Source organism: Pelodiscus sinensis, chromosome 11 (assembly GCF_049634645.1).
Source record: "Pelodiscus sinensis isolate JC-2024 chromosome 11, ASM4963464v1, whole genome shotgun sequence".
NCBI lineage: Eukaryota > Metazoa > Chordata > Testudines > Trionychidae > Pelodiscus > Pelodiscus sinensis.
The window spans coordinates 28,711,499-28,731,734 of NC_134721.1; the positions used below are offsets into that span (position 1 = coordinate 28,711,499).

The window sequence follows — 20,236 nt, forward strand, 5'->3', positions numbered from 1 at the left end:
TACATAGGCAATAGGGATATTTGCATGGCTTTTGTATCTCTGATTTTTATTTTTATATAAATGGCTTTCTCGTATTTATTGCTATTGAGTAAGTTCAAAAAAGTAATATAAATACACCTCAGTATTTATAATATTTATTTATTTCATACAGAACTAGCTGTTAACAACAAATCTGCAACTTTGTATTTAAATTCTTTGATTCTTTGCCTTCAGTTTGTACCTAACAGTTGGCAACTTAAATTCCACCTGGAAACTTATTGGCAGTCAGTGCAGATCCTGGAGCACTGCTGTAATGTGCTCCCTATGTTAAATTCTCCTTAATAAACATTTGGAGGTAGCCTCATTTTCCAAGTGGCTGTAATGTGGGTAGCCCCATGCAGAGTGCATGTTGTAATCTAATCTGGATCACTGCGACAAAAAAACCATGATGAATTAATTTGAACTTCCAGTTATGTAAACTCCTGACTCCTTAGTCTTGTATACACTTCCAGGAAGCTTTTTCTCCCACTGTTCCCCACATGTTTCATTCACTCCAAAGCCTCAGAGGTCTCTTTACCCTTTTCCTGATCCCATTCAACAGTGCTGTCCCCAGGAATAGGAATCCTATTTCACGTTTTTTTCCTACCTCACAATCTGTTTGGAGGAGATACCAGCTGGTTGCTTTCTCTTGGACTTTTGGGGCAATCTGCCACAATCAGATGTTATCAAGGAGCAGCACACTCCTACTTTGTGCCATAACCTCTTCTGCAACACTACTGGCCTTTTGTGGTCTCCAGTCTATAAGGAATTAGGCTATGTGGTTGTAAACCTCACAGTTATCACAAAATCTCATGTGATACATAGTCACTGACACCAATGCTATTATGTCTGCTCCCATAGGTGATGAAATTGAGAGACCCTGCTCCTCCCAATGCTTTGTAGTTTAGAGAAAAGTGCTTCAGATTAGCAGACTGAGTTCTAGTCCCAGATCTTCCATTGGATGCTGACAATATTTCTGTGTAATTCAAAATTTTTCTTAACTTAGGCATCACATCCCTGCCTTACAGGGTGATAAGTGTTGTTAAGTCATTTTACTGATAAGTTAAATTGAGGGGTGTGGCAGCATATGCACACGCCATCACAGGAGTGTGACCATTATGGGTTGAGGCACCATCAGCCGCAGTGTCGTCAGCAATCTCTCTAGTCTGTAAATATCCCCTTGTCTCTGGATAACACCGAGTCTGTAAGCAGTCCTGTGAGCAGGCCAGAATGGCCCAATGGCCAAAGTCAGTACGATTGGTGGCTAGTGCCCTAGTAGGGGGACCCAGGCCCACTCTGCTCCACCGGGTCCCGATCCAGAGCCCTGTGAGCGATAGATCAATCTACCACTACCTTGGCTGGGAATCCGGCCAAAACACGCTGAGTGTACCTGGGTGGGAGAGGCCACTCCTGCACCCTCCCTGGGTTGCTTCCTACCAGTGCTGCTAAGGTGTTGTCCCACGTAGCAGCTGGTCTCCCAGTTCCCCAGCAGTGGTTTCTCTCTGGGGCTCCACTGAGGCTGAGTAGCGGCAGTCTCTTGGAACTTCAGTTCCTACTCTCTGGATCACTGACTGTTGCGGCTCTGGAGCTCTAGCTGGCGGTCCTTCCTCTTCACTGGCCAGCCCAGACTGAGCTGCTCACTTGCCTTTTATGCTGTCCCAGCACTAGGAGCATGCCCAGTCTGGCATGAAGCGGTTGAAGGGGCAGGACTTCTGCCCACAGGGTTTTCACCCCTCCTGTTCTAGTACAGGGTATGCACACCTAGTCACAAGGGGTCATATCCAGCTCACTTCACACTAAGTGGGAATAGAAGGCAAGTTCCCGTAGTTACAAACCTAATTTCCATCCTCTCTGCCACATTACAGTTCAGAAGGAATTTGATATGCTCTGTTTACAGACAGTCTGCTCCCGGAACCTAAAAACATCTGACCTTTTTAGTGTTGCTAATACCAAACATTCAAAAATTATTTCTCTGGCTCACCCCAAATCACGAGATTTTAAAAAATAATATTTTGAGTGCTTCTTTGCCTTCTGCTTTTAGAACCTATGGGGTACCCTTTGGTCATTTTTCATGCTTTTTCCCTGCAGCCACAAGGGTTAAAACTGTGCCTTATTTAAAAGGAAATCTGAGATTCTCACATAATCACAGTATTCTATGAACTGGGGCATTAAAAGAAAACAAATCACCAGGGGTGTGTCTAGACTACATTGCTCCGTCAATGGAGCCATGTAAAGTAGTTTACCCGACATAGTCAATGAAGCAGGGATTTAAGTAATCCCCGCTTCATCAAAATAAAAATGGCCACCGCGCTTTGCCGACCATCAGCTGATCTGGCACAGCATGGCAGTCTAGACGTGGATCGGTTGACAAGGGAAGCCTTTGTCGACTGCTCCTGTAAACCTCATTTCACGAGGCATAAGGGAGCGGTCGACAAAGGCTTCCCTTGTCGACCGATCCACGTCTAGACTGCCGCACTGTGCCGGATCATCTGATTGTCGGCAAAGCGCACTGGCCATTTTTATTTTAATGAAGTGGGGATTATTTAAATCCCGCTTCATTGACTGTGTTGGGTAAACTAGTTGACATGGCTCTGTTGACGGAGTCATGTAGTCTAGACACACCCCAGCTGTGATAAGAGGTGGCAACGCTGCTTCAGAAACAAGACTGTTTTGTGATGGTGAAACAGTAGCATTTACTAGGGGTAAAGGCTGAATTTTTCAGGACATCCTAATAAGGTGCATATCCTTTCACCTCTTGGTCACCAAGACCAGCTCAATAGAGATTAGAAGCATTCCCATCTAATCGCTATTTAGTAGCCTTTATATAATATGAGTTGCGGGAGGGAGTGGGGGGTTCACTTCCAGTTCCCAAATCACAAACTCATCACCATGCCTTGCATTACTTGGAGGACTCAACAGTGAGGTCAAGAACTGCACAGCCCAAGGAGTCTGATCTACCCATGTTATACCTAGAAAAGTTTACCTCCCCTAGATGAGAGTTGAAGCATACTGGTAGGGCAGTTTGAGTGCATGATACTTGCCTGCACATGTCCTGTGGAGAGATACAGGACCTGATTCCTCAGGGCTGTCAATCTGATGCCTTTTAGCAGTGCTAAATTTTCACATTGTTTTACGAGAAATCCTATAATTATATTTGAATTAGCACACTAAATAATTAGCAAAAAAAAGTTGCATGTGATGCACAAACTTGGCAACGAGGTGACTGATGGGGAATCAGGAAAGTACCACTCATTGTCAGCTAGCAGGGGTTCCACATACCCTTCCCCACAGTCTCCCTATTCATTTGAACAGTGGTTATACTACTTGGCAAAAGCACCATGTCCACTAAAATATGAGAGGTTGGTCATTAGTTGGAGCCTCTGAATTCTTCAGGAGGAGCTCAAGAAAATGGTTGAAGAGTTCTGAATGGTCCTCATGAGTTTTTGCAATGTCTGCAGCTAGATCTGGAAATCACCACATTCGCCTTGTAAAAGTTTGGAGGGCTGGCTAGGAATGTGGTTTTATGTGTAATTTTTTTCAGCACTAGAGGCAGGCTAAGTACATGATCCTTTATGTTTTGTGATAATGTTGAGGACTAACCCCCTGTTCTTCCATGAGTTTGTAATATTGAACCCGTTTTTACATTTCCCTACCTACATCTGGAAGCAGGGTAGGAGTTGTGTTAGGTAATGGAAATGATTGTTTTAGGTAATTAATGTATTACATGAATGTGGTAATTTGAAAAATATAAAATATAGGCCATTAATCAACAACCCAAATTAAAGTAGGTCTGGTTTTGGTCTGTGACTGGAAAAGAAAAAAACACTATGAAGAGTTGCCACAGTCTAAACCAGCACTTGCTTCTGAAACTCGTCAGTATGTAAAACTAAATTGTTTATGTAACACAAAAATACAATAGAAATTGGGCTGATAAGGACAGCACCAACTCACCTTCTAATGTATAAAGAAAGAGCTATTGTAGCATAGCAGCATAGCACACAGTCTTGGGAACCATTGTCCATGGGCTCCAGTCATTGATTCATTGTTTTACTTAGGGAAGACATTAAACTAAAATACATCTAAACCATTGATACAACTTTAACATGGATTCTGAATAACAATAATAATAATTAATAATAAAGTAATACTTATCACTCAGGGCAGGTGTTAATTAATGCTTGTAAAGCATTTCGAGATGCAAAGTTGAAAGTTGTTAGACTAGAGTGAAGTTGAAAGTGAGGTTTAAAGTAATTTCAGGTTTTACAATATTTCCCCGTCATGAGCACATCCACTTTAGAGAGCTTATGGTGTGAATAACTTCCAGTTCATCTGGTTATTGTAGCTGGGGAAAATAGAACATTCTTCAGATGAAATGTCTATCTTATCTATTTTACAAATATTTTATTTTAAAAATATTAAGATATTTCACACTAATTAAAATAAATACTGTAAAACAGCTTTTATCATGGTTAGTATAAAAAAGTAATCCTTTTCTATCATGTAGTACACAGTTGTCATGATTATTTCCAGGAATGAAGGAAAACTGGAATGTCACATAATTCTGTAGGGCAGCTGTTAGCTAATGCTGGCCTTTTAATGGTAGCTAGTGTATTTCTCATTCTCTTTATACAGTCAAAAGTTAAGACTTAAGCCTTGACTGAGTAGCTAAGTAAAAGCAAGGAGACTAATCATGTGCTTAAAATTAAACATATGCTTAAGTGCCTTCCTGACTCCAGGCCTTAATGATGATTTCATACTACGTATCAGAGAATGTACAGAGGAATAGTCCTGCTTCTAATATTTATATAGCCATTAATACCTACTTGGGTCTAAAAATGGGACTGATCCAATTATTCATCCAACTTCCTTTGGACTTTAGGGAACTTTGGATTAGTCGATTACTGAAACTTCACTTCTGGTCTTTTATACTTGTAATAGTCCAGATGAAAATCCCATGTTCAGAACTTTTGGGAAGTTCTGATCTGAACCTCATTTTTGTAGCTCAGGCTCCTCCCTCATTTATTCTAATTTATAATGCTGCATTTATATTCATACAACAGTGTTAATGGCTAATAAACTCTTTGATCAAGAAAAACTCTATGTAAATATGAACTGTTTATTATAATGCTGTTATCCCTAGCCTTATATTTATAATGAGTATAGCTATATGTGTTTTCATATGCCTTTTAATTATATTAAAGTTGCATTTTTACTGGCAGATAATTTGGAGTGCAGAGGTTAGGGTTTACGGTCTCTATTACTTCCAGAAGATGAATTCTGTATACTGAAAAGTTATACCTATCCTTTGCTTAGAGAAATAAATTTATTTTATATTTTGAGGTTTAATGAATGATATAAAAGTATACATATGTCTTGTGTATATTTATATCTCTCTATATTTATATGTCAGCTTTGCAGAGTCTTTTCCACATATGGAAGAATTTCTTAAGACCATGTTTAGCTGTAGAAACCTCTCCCTGTCACTTCCCCGGAATGTGTGTATTAGGATGTATGGTACTTACAGCGAGGTTTACATTTATCTTGCATTGCTTAGTATAAACATTAACTGCCACCATCACACTCTAGAGTAGGTTCATAAAGCAGCTGAAAATGGCAAAAAAAATTCCATTCTATAATTTACAGTAACTTGATAACAAAATTGCATAATCAATACTTTTAATGTTGGTTACTTATGTGAGAGAGCATGTCATAGGCTTTCATTACAAAGGAGATTATACATTTTTGCATTGCAAATCTGATTTCATGGTCCACTTCTTGTAGGAAGCTTTGGATTCCTGATTCATCTAGTGATAAAGCTTTAAAATATGTAAGTATATGATTAAACATCTTATTCATATTATAGAATCATAGAACCAAAGGGACTTCTAGAAGACATCAAGTCCAGTCACCTGCACTCATGACAAAACCAAACACCATCTAGACGATCACTGAGAGGTGTTTGTCTAACTTGCTCTTAATAATCTCCAATGATGGGGATTCCACAACTTCCCTAGGCAATTTATTCCAGTGCTTAATCATCCTTAAAGTAAGTTTTTCCTGAAGACCAACTTAATCCTTCCTTGCAGCAGTTTAAACTCATTACTTTTTGTCCTATCCTCAGAGGTTAAGGATAATAATTTTTCACCCTCTTTCTTGTAACAAAGTAACAAATACTTGAAAACAGTTATCATGTCCCCTTTCAGTCTCCTCTTTTCCAGACTAAATAAACCCAATTCTTTCAATCTTCCCACATAGGTCATGTTTTCTAGACCTTTAATAATTTTTGTTGCTCTTTGCTGGGCTTTCCTCCAATTTGTCCACATCTTTCCTGAAGTATGGCACCTGGAACTGGACACAATACTGCATCTGAGGCCTAATGAATGTAGGGTAGAACAACCCCTCCCAACTTGGTATCCTCCGCAAACTTTAAAAGTGTGCTCTCTATGCTATCATCTAAACCATCAATTAATATTTTATACAGAACTGATGCCAAAACGGATCCCTGTGTAATCCCATTCGTTTTCGTTATGCTCTTCCAGTATGATTGAACCATTGATAACTACTTTGCGGGAATGGTTATCCAACTAGTTATATACCCACCTAACAGTAGCTCCGTCTAGGTTGTATTTCTGTAGTTTGTTAATGTGAACGTCTGTTTCAAAAACTTTACTAAAGTCTAGAGATACCACAGTTACTGCCTATCTTTCCTACATGGTGGAGAATAGATTGCTCTTGTGCCCTTAATAATATCTCTCTGAAAAACTGCCAACTGTCTTGAACCGTTTTTCCTCTTAGACTTGCTTTCCATGGTATTTTACCTACCTACTCTCTGAGTTGCAAAAGTCTACCTTGTAATCCATGATTTTTATTTTGCCCTTTTCCCTACCATTTCAAGATCACTTTCACCCAAACTACCTTCCACTTTAAAATTCTCAACCAATTCCTCCCTTGATTTGTCAAAATCAAATCTAGAAAAGTCAAATCAAATTTGTAGCATTCTCCACCATTTTGGATAATAAATTGTCTCCAATACATTCCAATAACTTGTTGGATAATCTGTCCTGCTATGTTATTTTCCCAATATATATCTCAGTAGTTGAAGAACCCCATCACCACCAAGTCGTGTGTTTTAGATTATTTTGATAGTTGTTTAAAGAAAGCCCTATCCACCTTTTTTTCTTGGTTAGATGGTCTGTATCTGTCCCTTACTGTGACATGATCCTTATTTTTTACCCTTTTAATCCTTACCAAGAGGCTTTCAACAAGTCTGTCTCCTAGTTCCATTTCAACCTCAGATCAAGTTAATGCATTTTTAATATTTAAGACAACTCCTCCTACTTTTTCTCTGCCAGTGCTTCCTGAGCAAGCTGTACCTTTCTCTGCCATGCATATTATCCCACCAAGTCTCTGTGATGCCAACTTTGTCATAGTTGTATTCATACACTAGCATTACAAGTTCTTCCTTCTTATTCCCCATACTTCTCAAATTTGTAAACAGACATTAAAGATACTGATTTGATTTTGCCACCCCCTTCCATCACCTTGATTCCTCCTATTATTTTTAGTATGGGAGTGATTAAAATCAGTGATCACAAACTATATGTCTTACTTATTAATATGCTGTTACACCTTAAATAATCAGAAAAAGTCCATATTATGGGACTTATTTTAAGGTCCTAGAATCATAGAATCATAGAATAATAGGACTGGAAGGGACCTCGAGAAGTCATTGAGTCCAGTCCCCCGCCCTCAAGGCAGGACCAAGCTCCGTCTACACCATCCCTGACAGATGTCTATCTAACCTGTTCTTAAATATCCTCATTATTAATTGTGAGCACTTTTGTCATAGACAGATTTGAAAATATATCTGTGACTTCAGTGGGTAAAGCTAAAAGAAATTTTAAGATATATTCAGCTTTCTGAATATAAGAAAGCCAAAATATGAAGCTTACAAAGTTCAACAAAGATGCAAATGAATATTCACAGCCAGTCTCTTCCCATTTTCTAGTTACAGGCTCAGTTCTTCATGTCATTGGTGCACAGAACTCTCACTTAATACAACTGGGCTATGTCTACACTACAGGCTTCTTGCACAAGAAGCTTTTTGCGGAAGAGATCTTCCACAAAAACTTTTTGCGCAAGAGCACATCCTCACTACAAAAGTGCATCGAAAAAGCAATGTGCTTTTGTGCAAGAGAGCATCCACACTTCATGGATGCTCTCTCGAAAGAAAGCAATTATAGCTATTCACAGAATGGCCACCAGGACACCTGTGCTTTTTCCTGTTTCCTGTTTTTGCACAAAAAGGAGTTATTCCTCATAGAAGGAGAATACCTACACCGGAAAAACTCCTCTGTTCTATCGATTTGTGTAGAGATCCTCTACATCCATGGTGGCTAGGACCATGCGGGTGCTAGGACCATGCAGGTGCTAGGATATTCATGGTGGCTATCACCATGGATATAGAGGCTCTCTACACAAACATCCCACACATAGATGGAATACAAGCTGTCAGGAACAGTATCCCTGATGATGCCACAGCACAACTGGAGTCTGAGCTCTGTGGCTTTATCCTCACACACAACTATTTCAGATTCATGACAATATATACCTCCAACCAGTGACACCGCTATGGGCTCCGGCATGGCCCCACCATATGCCAACATTTTTATGGCTGACTGGAACAATGCTTCCTCAGCTCTCGTCCACTAACACCCCTTCTCTACCTATGTTACATTGATGACATCTTCATCATCTGGCCCATGGGAAGGAGACTCTGGAAGACTTCCACCATGATTTCAACTAGGCTTCCAACCCAACATCAACCTCAGCCTGGACCAATCTACACAAGAGATCCACTTCCTAGACACCACAGTGCAAATAAGTGACGGTCACATAAATACCACCCTATACTGAAAACCTACCGACCACTATGCCTACCTTCATGCCTCCAGCTTCCATCCCTGACACACCACACGATCCATTGTCTACAGCCAAGCACGAAGGTACAACCACATTTGCTCCAACCCCTCAGACATAGACCAACACCTACAAGATCTTCACCAAGCATTTTTGAAACTACGATACCCGCATGAGGAAGCGAGGAAACAGATTAACAGAGCCAGACATGTACCCAGAAGCCTCCTATTACAAAAAAAGCCCAAGAAAGAAACCAATAGAACACCACTGGCCATCACCTACAGTCTTTAACTAAAACCTCTCCAACGCATCATCAGTGATCTACCACCCATCCTGGACAAAAGATCCCTCACTTTTACAGGCCTTGGGAGGCAGGCCAGTCCTTGCCCATAGACAACCCACCAACCTGAGGCAAATTCTCACCAGCAACTGTACACGGCACCACAGTAACTCTAACTCAGGAACCAATCCATGCAACAAACCTCGATGCCAACTCTGCCCACATATCTACACCAGCGACACCATCACAGGATCTAATCAGATCAGCCATACCATCACTGGTTCATTCACATGCACATCTACCAATGTAATATATGCCATCATATGCCTACAATGCCCCTCTGCTATTTACATCGGCCAAACTGGACAGTCCCTATGTAAAAGAATAAATGGACACAAATCAGATATTAGGAATGGCAATGTACAAAAACCTGTAGGAAAACACTTCAGTCTCCCTGGACGCACAGTAGCAAATTTAAAGATAGCCATCCTGTAGCAAAAAACCGTAAAGACCAGACTTCAAAGAGAAACTGCTGAGCTACAGTTCATCTGCAAATTTGACACCATCATTTTAGGATTAAACAAAGACTGTGAATGGCTAGCCAACTACAAAAGCAGTTTCTCCTCTCTTGGGGTACATCTAGACTATATGGCTCTGTCGACGGAGCTATGTAAAATAGTTTACTCGGCATAGTCAAAGAAGCGGGGATTTAAATAATCCCCACTTCATTAAAATAAAAAATGGCTGCCGCGTTGCGCTGATGATCAGCTGATCCAGCACAGCGCGTCAATCTAGACGCGATGCGGTTGACAAGGGAAGCCTTTGTCGACCGCTCCAATAAACCTCATTTCATCAGGCATACCAAAGGCATCTCTTGTCGACTGCTCTGTGTCTAGACTGACGTGCTGTGCTGAATCAGCTGATCGTCCGCACAGCGCAGTGGCCATTTTTTTTTAATTTATGAAGTGGGGATTATTTAAATCCCTGCTACTTTGACTATGCCGAGTAAATGATTTTACATGTCTCCATTAATGGAGCCATGTAGTCTAGATGTATCCTTGGTGTTCACACCTCCAGATGAGCTGCTAGAAGTGGGCCTCACCCTCCCTGACTGAATTAACCTCGTTATCTCTAGCCTTATTCTGGCCTGCATATTTATACCTGCCTCCGGAAATTTCCACTATATGCATCTGACGAAGAGGGTCTTTGCCCATGAAAGCTTATGCTCCAATACATCTGTTAATCTATAAGGTGACACAGGATTCCTTGTCGCTTTCTTCCTTATAAGTGTCTTATAAGTTACTAACAGATAAAACATTCTCAGAGTTGTTTAAGATTTCCTGAGTTTAAAGGGTATAATTAGAAGACCTTTTATTACAAAGCAAGTAAATGTGTTCATCAAAGAAAATAGAAATAATTATGAGGGAATTAATATATGTAAGTATCACTGTTTGCAATGCCTCAGGGCCTGTAGTTACATGTTTAATGAACCATCACTAGCCACACACTATAAGGAGATATGATGGTAAATCAGTCTTCAGAAAATGAGTTCAAGAGATGAACAGGTTATCACCAGATGAACTTACCCCACATTAAGAGGTTAATTCTTAGCATTCATGCAACATGAAAGGGACCTGTGATAAGCCTTGTTAGGTAGGGTCTTCTTTTGTAGTAAGAAAGGCAAAACAGCTTAATTCATCTGGGTTCTTCTGTTATCTGTATTCTCAAATATGTCTCTAAAAAGAGATTTTATTCCAGCTAGTATTTTAGAATTAGTTTATTTTAGATAAAGCATTTTAATAAAAATAGTAGCATGTTGTTAACAAAAAATACTTTGCAGTTCTATAAGGGCTGATTCACTCTTATGTATTTTTTGCAGCTGTTTATACTAATGAGATACAGTGTGAGTGCGAAATGCTATCACATCAAAATGAGACCCTTTTACATTCAATTTGCACTCACTTTGTGTACAGGATACCTAATGTACATGGCAGCAGTCATTTGGGATTATAATTTTCAGTCACCTTGTGTGTTACAAAAATTAACATACATATTATCTTAGCCACGAATAACATGATATCCCTTTTCTAATCTCTTCCTTAATAGAATTCTAGTCATCTAAGATTTAATTCTACAGTTTTACCATTGAATGATAGACCTTAAATCTCTGGAACCTGAGAAATATGTTTATGAAATTTATTTTTGATACACTTCAGTATTGTAATGGACATATTTTGTGCAAGCTTGCCAAGCACTACAAGTTAAGAACCTAACTGTGCAACACTCGAGTCAGTTGGAGTTTTGCCATTAATTTCAGTAGGCACTCAATCAGAATCATTGGAGCATTATAACAGAATTATATTGGTATTAACGGCCAGCAGAGTTGTGGTCAAGTCAAGTTAGAAGATTTGTGCATAGATTACCAAAATGAACGTAGCATGCAAACATTAGCTATTTTAGAAAATAATACTGCGAAAATATATATTTTGGATTTCAGATGGTTTTTTGCATGTGTATAATTGAAAACTTGCTTTTGATTTACCATTTGGATATAATTAATATCTAATGTGAGCTGGTAACTTTTCAGTATTTTAAAATATATAAACCAACTGAAATATCAAGATCTGAAAAATGGCTAGGCTGTTTCTAGACTGCATCCCTTTTCCGTAAAAGGGATGCAAATTAGACACATTGCAATTGCAAATGAAGCGGGGATTTAAATCCCCCCTGCTTCATTTGCATAAAAATGGCTGCCGCTTTTTTCCGGCTCGGAGCTTTGCCGGAAAAAAGCTCCAGTCTAGACACAGATCTTTCGGAAAATAAAGCCTTTTCCGAAAGATCCCTTATTTCTATTCCTATTCCCTATAAGGAATAAGGGATCTTTCGGAAAAGGCTTTATTTTCCAAAAGATCCGCGTCTAGACTGGCGCTTTTTTCCGGCAAAGCTCTGAGCTGGAAAAAAGCGGCAGCCATTTTTATGCAAATGAAGTGGGGGGGATTTAAATCCCCCCTTCATTTGCAATTGCGAAGTGTCTAATTTGCATCCCTTTTACGGAAAAGGGATGCAGTCTAGACACAGCACCAATGTATACACATACATCAGTTGAAAATTGCTTGATTATAGTTTATTGTTTGAAAAATTCATAAATTAATGTCACTCCATGGTACACAATGAGATGAGAGGATAGCACTTTTTCTGATGCAGGTCTCTGATGGTAATGATTGCTGGGACATTTGTAAAACTGTAACTTTCAATTTGTACCGTAATGCATCAAGAATGTTCTGGCTGGCTATAAATCTCATTGAGCTTTAAAGAATCATACTTTCATTTTGGCACTGAGTTATCTGACTTTACTTAGTTATCAAACTCTAGCTCAGGGGTGGATAAAATCAGGCCCAGGTGCTGGATCCAGCCTGACAAACATTTCTTTCCGGCCCACCCAGCTGATTAATAGGCAGTGATCACTTACAGTCCACAGTATGACACAGCTCATACATGCAAAGAGGCTGACCAGGGGCAGGACATTAGTCCAGCAGGGCAGGAGTGGGTGTGGCAATGACATCACAAGGCCTTTTACAGTGCTTCAGCTTATTGGTTAAAGGATGTTGAGATGTGGTGACCTCACAGAGAGACCATGACAGCAGCCAGGTAGGACAGGCTGCAGGTTAGGGCAATCTCAGAGACTCCCATGGCTTTGCTGCAGGGAGTCTCCTTCTTGTGGTTTGCCCTTGAGAACTGAAAGAGGATGCAGGGTAACAAATATGAGCCTGAGGTGGAGCCTCTTTGGAGTGTTCTCCTTTCCCAGAACTAATTGAGCTAGAAGACAGACATCCCTGTGGAGAAGGTAAGATCCTGTGAGAGGCTTGGTACCAATACAGCTTGATCCACCTTGTGCTGGCCAAGTGCAAGGCATAGGAAACACTAAGTTAAATTGGTAGAATTATTTTCCCACTTAGGCCTTTCTCCTTTATCATCAGTGGGGACTTTGGAATTTGTCGTTTTTGTTTCCCTTTTCCTATGCCTTCCTACCCGTCAGAGTCCCACTGCTGATTGGATGATCTGTGGGGCCAGTGACAGGAAGGAGACCCAGGACTTTGTTGTTCTCTATTGATCTACCTGTTTCAAGGCTAGGGAGTTTGGGGAGCTGTGAGGATTCGTGTGAGAGAGTCGCTAGCAGCAGTGTATAATATGGGGTGGCCTAGCATGTGGAGTCAATACAGATGAGGCAGTAGAGCTCCATTCTTCGAACCTCCCATTGTGCAGCTTTCCATATTAACCTAACAACCAGCGCACACAGGGCCAGAAGCAAGCAATTCCTCCTGGGGCCGCTAGATGGTGGTGCAGCCTCGCACTTCCCCATTCCCCTGATTATCCAAATTTTTGATGATCTGATTTGGCCCCGTTCCCCATTCGATGTGACAAATGGGATTGTGCTGTGTAGTAACTGGAACAATCAATTTTATTGATGATTTATTATGTTGAAATCGTTAAGAGGAGCAACTCCTAAGCCCAAAGGCAGGTAAGATACAGCTCACCAAGCTTCTCAATCTGGCCCATGGACACCCCACCAGGACCCTCAGGCCGGGAGCAGCCCCAAGGCTCAGAGCAGCTGCTCCATCTGCCTCTCTGCACAGGAAGGAGAAGAAACCTTTGCCCGCTGCACCATCCCCCAGCACAGTCATTCAGATCCCATTGGCTGGTTCCCATTGGCTGCTCTTGCCCCCATCACAATCTCTCAGCTCCCATTTGCTGAATTAGCTGAGAGAGTATGCTGGGGGCAGGGGCAGTGCATGTAGATTTCCTCCCACCTGTGCGGCACAGGAGGAGGCACATGGAGCAGCCACTCTGAGCTCTGGGACTGTGGCAGGCAGGGAGCCTTACAGTGGGTCCCATTGGGCTGCTGAGCAGGAGCTGCCTAGGTAATTGTCTCCTGGCCAGAGCCTACCTCTAGCATCCCACACCCTCCGACACCCAAACTCTCTGCCCCGGATCACCACCCAATACCTCTCTACTGCCCTGTTCCCAGGTCACAGCTTCCTCCCAGACCCTGCAGCCCCTCCTATACCCTTGTCTCTTTAAGGACGGCTATTTTGAATTCTGTTCTCTCCGTGGCACACCTCTGACTGCTTCGCAGAACACATATGTGCCACGGAAAACACTTTAAGAAATGCTGTTCTAGATCATCTTAACCCTTCAATAAGGTGGGGGGAGATGGTAAGGTTCTAGCAATGGATTTGCCGGAGGGACTTGTATGGACAAAGCAGTCCTGGCAATAAATTTTCTGGAGGGGCCTGGATGGAAAAAAAGGGGGAGTTGATAAAAGCTCCCTGGGTAATTATGGAATAAATGTGGGGCTACCTGCATTGTACACTTTTATCTGCCAGATATTTGTTAATAAAGTTGTGCCCTGTTTAAACCCATGTCAAATATTTCACGCTCTTCTTTTGGTACAGCTGGAAAATCTAACTATATATGTTTTTATCAATATAAGACCACATACAAGTGGCTTTGCACTGTAATCAGTAATAGTCATTTGAATAAATCCAAGAGTAAAATTTGGCCCATAAAAATCATTCTGCAACATTAAAAATGAATTTTGACAATCAGATTATGCAGTGGAAAATACACAGGTACATCCTTAGGTATGTCTTTCATAGTGCACACACTGGACCTAGTCTACTATTGATTTATATGCAATACTATTGAAAGGCATATCCATAAGGAGCAGGTGCAATTTATAGTAGTTCAGTAAAGTGGTTTTAGTTTTGTAGCACTACTTTTACAAAAATTGTAACACCACTGAAAAAGAAATGGTCATATAAAGATCTAGTTCAGCTATGGTGTCTCATAAAACCACAACCTCCATCATTGTCTGGCTATGCTTGAAGAAAGACAGAAGCTACTGGATGGGGTTTAAGTAGGCCACAGTTTTATTCCATAATCATTTCAACATATACCTGCAGGGTTTGTCAGCCCTTCCCCTTATCAATCTTGGTCCCCAGCCAACCCACCTCTGGCCTGAATAATGGATTTTACAGCGGTGCTGGCCCATGCTCAATAAGGAACATAATGCCCGGAGAATGGACCTGATCTGCTTGTGTCCACTTGGCCTCTTTCCCCTGTGGCCCTGCCTGCTGCTTGTTCCTCTCATGCAAGTGGCAGGCAGGGCATCAGTGGGACGAGGCCAATCAGAGCAGGGTGGGCATAGCCTTGGAGAGGCAGGGATCATGGCCATGTTCTAGTGCCTGGACCCACAAAAGATTAAACACCCCTTATTTTGAAATAACAAGATGAGCGTCCACACTACTAACCCCGTTACTTTGAAATAATAACTCATGCTTGTGAAGAGGAATAAGCTTATTTCAAAATAGTTATTCTGGGAATTATTATTTCAAAATAACTTATTTCAAAATAACCTGGTAGTGTAGACATAGCCTTAGGGACCATACACCGGAATCCCCTCCCCCCACACACAACATAGTAATAAGAGGGGGGACCCTTGAGCTGCTCAGGATCCTAAGCCATTGTCTTGTGCTGGCACTTGGTGAGGTCATTCTCCAAAATTAGATAATCTGCTTTCTCTTCTTCAAAGAAAGAGATACACAGATTCTCTAGGGAGATCAGAATATGGAAATTTAATTTCATGTTAACATGACTTGTGTTTCTTGGGTGAATGTAATGGAATCAAAATACGCTATATGAGAAAAATTGTGTAGTGTTTCCTCCGCCCTTAAGCTTGCAAAACTTTTATTGAATTCTAAGTTATTCAACTAAAACCAACAGCCTGAATAATTCCTTTGGAAGTCAGTGGGAGCTATTCAGATTTTGTCACCTAGGAAAATGAAGCCAGAAAATGGGAGCTGTGAATGATTTGGACCTTAATTGAAAATAATAATATTCAGATATTACACTTTCTTTTCTGCCTGTTTTAGCTGTGTAAACCCTAAAAGTAAGAAATATTCCAAGGTAACTTTAAATGAGTTTCTTCTGTGTTAAATGATAGCTAAGTTTATATTTGACTGTCAGATTTCTTTACTTAATTCAGCAACATGGAAGACATCTTTCTTAACATCTGGTTTTTAATAACAGTTGACATCTGGGAGCTCTTTTTTTTGTTCCTAGAATGGACTAAGAACAGTAGTGATACTGGCAGTGTATACTTTCTCACTAAAATTCCTGTCTGTTTCAATCATAATTAATTACCACTCGTTTCATTTATTTTAGATTGAATTAAATGCCAGCAATTTACATTACATCAGCTAGTTTTCAATGCTAGAATATTGAAAAATTCCATGTATTTTTTTTAATTTAAAAAATACAAATGGGTGCATTTTAAAATATTAGAAAAGAAGATTTTTTGAAATGTTAAATTAAATTAAATAAACACATATAACATGAACATGTTATATGCTTGTCTATCTACATGTGTATTTCATATCATGTAAGAAAAAAGTATTGTAAAATTATATATTATATCTTGTTTTATCTTCCTCCCAATATTCATAAATATCTAACTCTTGCTTTCATGAAGTCCATAGAGACAAGTGTAGCATGTGTACATATACAGGGCTCGACAAATTATACGGTCTACTCGCCCGTGGCAAGTAGATTGTAACCCGGAAGAGCCAGGTTACAGCACGGCTGGCGAGTGGGGCAAGTTCAGCAAGCCCTGTACATATACATACATCTCTGAGTAAGGAGATTAAGGAACATACTAAAACTGTAATCTACAAATAAACATGCAAAGGAGAGAAACATTCCATTCTTGTGGAACACCTTTTTTGGAAGGAACACTCTTCTTTATTAGAGAAGTATCCCAAATAATGATTTTTTTTAACAATATGAATATATGAATATTCCATGGACAACTATTACTGTGACAAACATAAAACCCCTACCATAATAACCCAAAAAAGAGCAAAAAAATTGACTTACAGTATTCTAGCAATATACAGTATTTAAGTGATGGTTAAATGATATATTTGATTATATGTTAGAAAAGTATACTTCACTAAAAAGAAATTTTTGATTCCTCAGCAGTTTTTATTGTATCTTTTAACCTTACTGAATGTGAAACCATTTGATTATAGTAATTATTTCTTTGCTTATTTATGAGAAATTTAAATTGTTTCTGCAATAAGTGTACATTCACATTATGTGCCATCAGCTTTTAAAAAATATAATCTTTTAATATTTAATCTTATAATCCACTTTAGACACAATGTTTTAACTGGGTAGGAAGAATGTTTTACTTCATTGTTCTTGTTCTGGTTGCTATACATGCAAATTCTCTTAGGGTACGTCTACACTAGCCCCCTAGATTGATCTTGGGAGGCTAATGAGGATGACCGGAATTGCAAATCAAGCCCGGGATTTAAATATCCTGCACTTGATTTGCATGTTCCTGGCCAGTCACCATTTTAGAAATTGACTAGCCCAAAGTTACTGCCCATGTTAAAGCTACATGTGACAGTGAAATGGGATTCTGGAATAAAGCCCCTAAATCAAATTCGGTGGTAAACCTAATTGCAGGAGCAATACCACCTAATTTGATTTAGGGCTTTATTCCGGAATCCCGTTTCACTGCCACGTGTAGATGCAGACAGTTACTTCGGGCTAGTCAATTTCTAAAATGGCGACCGGCCGGGAACATGCAAATCAAGCACAGGATATTTAAATCCTGGGCTTGATTTGCAATTCCGGTCACTCTCATTAGCCTCCCTAGATCAATCTAGGTGGCTAGTGTAGACGTACCCTTATGTATAGAAAAAAAGGTCTGTTGGTTTAATGCTTAAAAGTGAAACAAATATTTCTTTGTAACTCATGCTTTTAATAGCCAAGATCTCTGTATTTTAACATGCACCAAGGTAACTAACCTTTTCTTCTTTCATTCCAATGCTAACATCTTCACTGTGCATCTTCTAATATCTGGCACGCAGGATGATGAAGAGGGTATATGGGCATAGCCATTTCTAGAAATGAAAGTTCCAGTTTTATTCTGAGGGGTGAGAAATCATCTTTTATATCTATTTCAAGTTGCAGTCTAATGTTGTTTTAATTTCAAACTGTATTCATAGATGTGTGTTGTGAAATTTGTCTGTGTAACAATGTATTGTTTTCTAAAATATCATAGAGATTTAGAATGATATGCATTTTTTTGGAATCATGATGCCTTGCCCAATATAAGTTTTTGGTATTTTTCAATTTCTAGTAGTTTGATTTTTTAAGAAACTTTTTCATAATATTTATGAAAGGCAGCCCTGCTGGGACCTCACAATCTCCCCCACCTTGAATAAGGATTAAGGGGGAGTATAAATGAGGGGAAGCTCCCTTCCATAACAGTCATAGGAGTCCTGAAACCCTTTTTCTCCATTTCCTTTTCTTTAAAGAATACCTCCTTTAGATTCTTCTAGATAGGAGGGTTAAGATGGTCTATAAGAAAATGTTAAAACTCCACCTCACTTAGTGAAACACCCAAGGGTAGTAAAGTGCTCTTTTCCAAGTAATTTGCATGCACTCTTGTGGACTTATAATGGATAAGGACATCTTCTTGTAGTAAACTTTAATCTGGTTTTAATCTGCCATGTTAATTCAGCTGGGAAAGCCAATATAAGAACTCACAATTTTTTTTCCGATTTAAAATGAATGTTATTTAAAATACTTGGCACAGGTTAAATATTGCATCCCATAGGAATATGATATGTTCATGTGCATAAAAAAGTGATGTTAATAAGTGAAACATTATGTTTTTGTGAAAAATTAAATTGAAAAGTACATACTTGTTAAGGAAGCTGCAATCTTCTCATATACTAATTCCATTCTGATTTAAATAATATAACAGACAACATTCTAGGTTGTGTCCATTACATTTAAGAATAGAAAAATGTAGCTAATTATTATTTTCAACAAATTATTTTCAACTCTGAGTATTATTTTGCCATTACTTGTCAATTAGGTGTTCAATGCATATTTGTAGGTTCTTGCATTGTAAGTAATATTTAACCTATAGCTCAAAATGGGGCAGTGGCCCTATGATTATGATATAGGGCTTGATTCTCATTAAACTAAAGGTACTTCATATCTCTCTGGTACTATAAAGCAGTGTAAATATACATGAAAATCAGGCCTTTGGGTTTAACTGCAAAACTCTTGTAAGATAAGTGTTTCTTTTTACTCACTGGAACAGTTCTATTAACTTCAGTGGAAGTGTTTATGGGCACAGAGACTACAGGCATGAGTAACCCTTGTAGAAGTTGCCTACATTCGCTTTTTCAATTTTTCTGTTATCTGACATAAAGAAATGGAAAATTATATGAATCTTAATTGTAATTTTTACAAATGGATATAAAAGACTTAGTGTTTTTACTTGATCAGACTCATCTCTCAAAAATAAATATTTTCCTTCTGAGAGTAATTTCTTGTTAACTGAAAGTGATCTGGACTGGTATGTATTTATTGTACACAATGACTGTAATACTATATTGAATTAGTGATATTCCTATTTAATGGTTTGTATTTTTTTAAAAGGAAAATGTTAAAACATAGTAAGATGTAGCAGAGAAGTAAAATAAAATAATTATTCTAAACAGCATAGTACCAGTCAGCAGCTGAACAAACCAAACTTGTTAGTCAAAATACAATTAAATTCATTATTGGTTTGTTTTCTGATTCAAGTTAAAATGTTATATCTGTAGTAGATAATGTATTTGTGTGTAATATGTACACACACAAATACGCACCCACCCACCCTCTGTGTAGAAGCTTATATAAGCCTGGACGGTAACAAATGCAATAACACCCAGCATACATATTCAAATCTCCTCTGGTCCCAGTTTCCTCTCTTCTGCTAATAAGGATTCTTTAAAAAAAGACATTAGTTCTATTTTACATGACAATTTAGAAATGGTCTGGGGTTCTGATGTTTTCATGTTGTGCTGTGAGTAATTAGGAAGTGCTCTTCAGCTAAAATAGCATGCTATTTTAATAAGTTTGTTCTGTGGTTTACAAGTAACAGAGTTC

The 20,236-nt window shown here is 39.2% G+C and overlaps 1 protein-coding gene and 1 long non-coding RNA gene across 4 annotated transcripts in view; one reads left to right on the forward strand and one right to left on the reverse strand.

Annotated features, from left to right (window-relative positions):
- Positions 1-20,236, forward strand: part of ERC2 (ELKS/RAB6-interacting/CAST family member 2) — a 1,112,164-nt gene that overhangs the window by 865,578 nt on the left and 226,350 nt on the right. The window lies entirely within an intron of this gene.
- On the reverse strand, positions 4,207-10,936 carry LOC142831017 (uncharacterized). Its single transcript, XR_012906606.1, has 3 exons — positions 10,804-10,936; positions 5,541-5,622; positions 4,207-4,360 (listed from the first exon to the last, which is right to left on the reverse strand). It is a non-coding gene; the product is annotated as an uncharacterized LOC142831017 (long non-coding RNA).